A 6,031-nucleotide genomic window follows, 5' to 3' on the forward strand; every position below is an offset into this window, starting at 1 on the left:
TTCCAGGCAGCTGCTGATACCATGCAGGGCGGTCTCAGTAGACCTGCCCTTCTGGTAAGCATGCTGCGCAGTCGACAGAGGAGAGTTGCAAAGAACCTCCTCCCTAATGTAGTTGTCCACCATTTTCTCCAGAATTTTTAGGAGAAAAGAGGTAAGACTAATTGGCCTAAATGCCTTAGCTTCCAGGTAATCAGATTTACCAGGCTTAGGTATGAAGATCGCTTGAGAAAGCTTCCAGGTGCTAGGTAAATGCCCTAGAGCAATACAAGCCCTGTAGATTCTCAGCAGCATAGGGCATAGAATATCAATGCCCTCCTGTAAGAGGATAGGAAAAATCCCATCCGGTCCCGGGGACTTATAGGGTTTAAATGACTTTACAGCCCATATAAGTCTGGAATGCGTGGCGACCTTATTCGCCACTGCCCAATCTTCCCTTTTGGTTCGATTGATCCTCAAAGGGCGATTGTCAGTGTTACCATTGCTAGTGAGCTTAGAGTCCGGAAAGTGTACATCTAACATATGTGTCAGAGTGTCCTTACCGGACGTGGAAAAACTACCATCTTTCAACTTAATGGTGTCAAGATGCTTAGTATTATCGTGTGCCAAAATTTTCATTAATTTGGCCGTACTGGGAACATCCGCTATGTTCTCACAGAAGTCTCTCCATGAAGCCTTCTTGGCATCGCGGATAGACTTGTGGTAGGTGGTGAGGGTGCGTTTATAGGCATCCCAATCACCCCCCTTCTTTGCCCTATTAAAGAGCCTACGAGTTTCCTTGCGCAGCCTGCCAATCTCGTTGTTCCACCAAGGCACTAGCCTTGGCCGGTTGGCAGGCTTTGCCGGACAGTTGCGGTGATAGGAGTCGATAATGGACTGTTGAACGCGTTCAACAGCCAAATCAAAATCCAACACCGATGACAGCCGTGGCTTATCACCCTTTAGGAAGAAATTTAAGTCTTCCCTGTAACCGGACCAATCTGTGCCCCTAGGGTTACGAATAGTGGTACAAGCCCATACAGGTTTGACCAGAATATTGAAGCAAATGTGTCTGTGATCCTACAAAGACGGTTCGTTAGACACATGCCAGTTCTTGATTTTATCTGCGACATTTACTGTGAGCTTTACCGTGGCAATATCCCTGGAGGTGTGCACTGAGAGCGGAAGGGCATGGATGCCCTTGCGTGTCAGTGCACAAGCCCTCGGTGTAGCAGAGTTATAATCATAGAATATATTACCTGCATTTTGGAGACCAAGTATCTTTTCATTGGCAGTCCATGGCTCCTGTATGAGAGCGACGTCGAAGCTCTCCTTTGCGAACCTCCTGCAGAGAACTGCAGTGGCTGCCTTGCAGTGGTGCAAATTAATTTGCAGTTACCTTGTGGTTATGGTACTTGACCCAGAGGCGTACTGTGGGTAAATGGTGACCGGTTCTAGACAAAACAAATTATAATTAGCTTTGATATTCTAAAGATAGGAGTGTTTTTGGCGCACGGTTCAAAATGTACTCCTGAACCCAGGCTGGTACGCCTCGGACTTGACAATTTTTATAGAACTATTTGTGGTGGGGCTTGCGATTTGGTTATTGGGTATAATTGTGTCTTATATTTTCTGTAACTTATTAGCAAGTTCTAAAATTTTTCTAATGGTTTATATATTTTTTGTATATTATAACATCAGAGTCATGCAGGTTCGCTACTCTTTTACATGGAAAGGTACACCGGAGTGGAACAATAACTGATATGGTTTACTCTAACCACTTCATTAGGATTACTAAGGATTTAAGTTTTAGAGATTGAAAATTCTAAACTCCTGTATCTTTATTTTTATAGGAAATTTAAAAATAATTTCAATGTGGTATAAAATTATACAGCTAACTAAAACAAAGTTCCTTTCTAAGCTCTTTTAGGTTTTTTTATACATTAATATTTGACTCAGATTAGAATTGTGAGATTTCTAACATTGATTTTGTGAAATGGAAATGTAAAATATATTCTATTTTTCTATGGTATATTGCTGACCTGCGTGTGAATATTAAACAACTCCTGTTGTAAGTTAGAAACCAACAAATCTAGAAATTTAAAAAACATTTTTAAAGAAAATTAGTTAATTACTTCGTAATATTTAAAAATGTTTAACTACATTGGTACTAATTTTAAATTTTAATTACTGATTTAATTTTTGGAATGATTCTGACTAATATAAGGCTCATATTGGGCTCAACTACAAATTGTAGACTCGGAATAAATTTAAGACTCGAATTGGACTTTCAGTCTCATCATGACAGTGATAAATTGATCCACAATAGAGTAATATCGCTCCGTAGCTTTGGGCTATGGCCGCCATTTTGAGGGCAATTTTTTATCTATAGGAAAAAGCATGGGTGATGTTTCCTCTTTCAGTGCTCTAATGCTCTCGTAAAGTTCGGTTCTCAAATTCAGGTTGAATCATCTGTAGTCTGTCTGGGTTCCTTTATAACAAAACTTTAATCGAAAAGCCTCGGGTAATAGGTTAACTTCCGTAGGCACATTTCCATTCATTTCTGGATAAAATTTTCATGCAAATTATCTATTGGTGATATGGTTGTCTTTTTAATACTATTTTGTGGTGTACGGTGGGACGAGTTTTCAACTTCTTTAGAATAGTTTTCCATATTATCTTCTATGGTTATATCTCTACAAGTGACATGTAATTATTATGAAAATTTTGTGATATACCAAATCTTTGCTGCTGAACCAATTCATTCATAAAAACTTTATACTCTTTCTAGAAAGAAGGCATAATCGAATTATCTCTAGAAATTTAAGTTACTAAAAACTTAAAAAGGCTTAAGTTAAGGAACCAATTTCATTTAATATTTCGTAACTATCCAATTTCATATTTATTTATTCTTATCTAGCTGACTTTCTTCCCCGCTAATTCACGTTTTGATTGGAGTATTATTATACTAGATGGTAAATTTAGCGTTGGAATCCAGTCCTTGGGTTCCGAAAATGTCTGCTACAAACCCTCAAACTCGGCGTTGGGCTCCAATTTTTTCTGTGTTTTTTTCTTGCCTAAAGGCGAGTTATCTTCTTTGGAAAGCGATTAAATATAATTAATTGAGCTCCATAAATACTTTTACAACCAAAGATACTGCATCAAACCATATTTAATTTAATAACTTGTGTTTCGAAGTTACCCCTGAATTTTTCCTATACAAAATAGCTGGCGCGATTTCAAATATGGCGTCTAAAAGAAACAAGAATATGTTTGGCGCATGCTCACGTCCCTTCCCCTTTTCCGCCCCATTTTCTGGCCAAAAAGGAGTATTCACGGTTTTGTTACGAAGCGTTTACCCTTTTCCGGCATTTGACCTCAGAAAAATCGGGCTCCATCGGTTGTGGCACAGCCAACTTCGATCACGCGCTGCCGCGTTATAGCGCTGCAGCGCGTGATCGAAGTTGGCCGTGGTTGCGGTAAGGCGCAAACCATGGAGCGAATTTTTTCCGAGTTCCGGCGGGAAGTGGGTAAACGCTATCGGCAACGCGCGAGAGAGTGATTTCGAATCTAGGGTACGAGTTTAAATTATATTTGCTTGAATGTCGCTTGTAGTCTCTATCGAGTTCAAATTCTTCTATAGTTGGGTGAAGTAGGATACGCGATAAAGGAAAATCGTATTTGGACGTTTTTCATATTGTTTCTGGGAGGCATTGTGATTTAGTGCTTTATCTTTATAATTTTATTTGTGCTACAGAGGGACCCGGATGGATATGGGTTATTGATATTTATAAACTAGAATACTACTAGAATCGAGAAATATGACTACTTGTATAATATTATTTAATATTTTTTTTAAATCTAAGAATTATTCGTATCTTTACACTTTTTAAGAGCAACTAAGATTTTAGATGTCCATAGACAGAGCAAATTTTTTTTTAAATTGGAAAAATATTAGATCAATGCGTCAAATAACAGAGACTAAAAATATACATAGATAACCTAGAAGTAATAGGTTTTAATTTATGGTTTTTGTATAAAAGAATTAGTTAGGATGACAAAACATATACAAGTTTTTTAAAGAGTTTAGTCACTTTAACAGGTTCTATGGCCTCCACAGAATAAAATATGACTTGCAAACCGAAATCTCAGGTATTACAGTATGCTATCGATATAAAGTCATCATAAAATACCCAAGAAAAAAATTTTCATCGCTTTAAAATTTTCCTCAAATGCCCACTTTTTCCCCGTTTCGTCCCACTGTGCGGCGCTAACAATTGGACAGCAGCAAAGTCTGATGCCTTTCTAGGGGCTGTGTCAGATGGCATGGAACCAAAGCGATGGATGGTCGACGTCACTTTAAATGGGGAGAAAGTTCAGTTTAAAGTAGACACTGGAGCAGAAGTAAATGCGATCCCGGAATCAATAATCAAAGGATTCAATACTCAGTTGCAGCCATCTGACAGAAGATTGTATGGTCCAGGACAGATGCAACTACAGTGTCTGGGCTGTGGCTTGGTGAAACTTGCGTATGGCGAAGTAGAGATAGAGGACAGAGTTTACGTCGTAAAGCATCTAACGAGTCCTCTCTTAGGACTGAAAGCCAGCAGGGATCTGAAGATAGTTCAAAGCAGCCGTATTGACCAGCTGCCAACTGTCGTTCCACAGAGGGAGTTCAAAGAATTGTTCCACGGCTTGGGAAAAATTCCTAAGGAATATCGAATCAAGCTTAAGACCGGAGCGGTGCCGTATGCCCTTGCAAGCCCGAGAAGAGTGGCTATTCCTTTAATGGGAAAACTCAAGGCAGAGCTCAAGAAAATGATCCGGCAAGGTGTCATAAAGTCTGTCGATGAGCCAACAGATTGGTGCGCACCAATGGTGATAGTACGAAAACCATCGGGAGACATCAGAATCTGCGTTGACCTTACAGAACTCATCAAGCAGATTGCAAAAGAACAAGTGCAGATGCCAGCAGTTGATCATTTGTTGGGCCAGTTGGCGGATGCAAAGGTATTCAGCAAACTTGACTGCAACTCCGGGTACTGGCAAGTACCACTCCACGAAGACTCGATGAAGCTAACTACATTTATAACGCCGTTTGGAAGATATTATTTTATCATACTACCTTTTGGTCTCAGTTCATCGGCGGAACATTACCAAAATCTCCAGGACGATATCCTTGTTTGGGGAGCGGTTGTTGAAGGGCACGATGGGAATCTAAGACGAACTCTGGCAGCGTTGGCAAGTAGCGTAATCACTCTAAATGAAAGCAAATGTCAATTCGGCAAAGAATCTTTAAAGTTTTTGGGACATTCTATTAGTTCTACCGGAATTCGGCCGGATATGGACAAGTTTAAGGCAATCTTGAAGATGAAGCCGCCGTCTAATGTCTCCTAGGTGAGAAGGCTTATGGGTATGATAAATTATTTGGCAAAATTTATTCCGAAGATAGCGGAGAGCCTACAGCCGCTTAACAGCCTTTTGAGCAAGAAGAACTCATGGATTTGGGGTACACGGCAGAAGGAGGCTTTCCAATTTGTAATCAAGACATTGTCAAGTGAGACAGTTCATCCATCCAGGGAGACAACTGTGTCGGCCGATGCCTCGAACTATGGTATTGGAGCATTACTTCAACAGAAGCAGCCTGATGGTTCTCTCAAAGTCATTGCCTATGCTTCTAAATCTCTCACTGAAGCTGAAAAGAGGTATGCCCAAATCGAAAAGGAAGCTTTAGATCTCACATGGGCATGCGAGCGATTTAAAGATTTTATCACTGGCATCAAGATCAGCTTGGAGACAGACAACAAGCCATTACTAGCGGTTTTGCAAACCAAACAACTAGATGACTTGTCCCCACGATACAAAGGCTTCGGATCCGGCTGATGTCAACTGGAAATGCTTTCCATCAAAATAGAAAGAACACTGAAATCATTCGAGCTCATTGGCTCCATAAAACGTACGCCTTCCATCCTCCTAGCCTTTTCAGCCATTCGATTAAGCGTTCTAGTTTGTTATCCGATTTCTATGGGGCCGACTTGTTCTATCGTACGATAAA

The sequence above is a fragment of the Leiobunum rupestre genome, chromosome 2 (assembly GCF_980474605.1).
Source record: "Leiobunum rupestre chromosome 2, qqLeiRupe1.1.hap1, whole genome shotgun sequence".
Classification (NCBI taxonomy): Eukaryota; Metazoa; Arthropoda; class Arachnida; order Opiliones; family Sclerosomatidae; genus Leiobunum; species Leiobunum rupestre.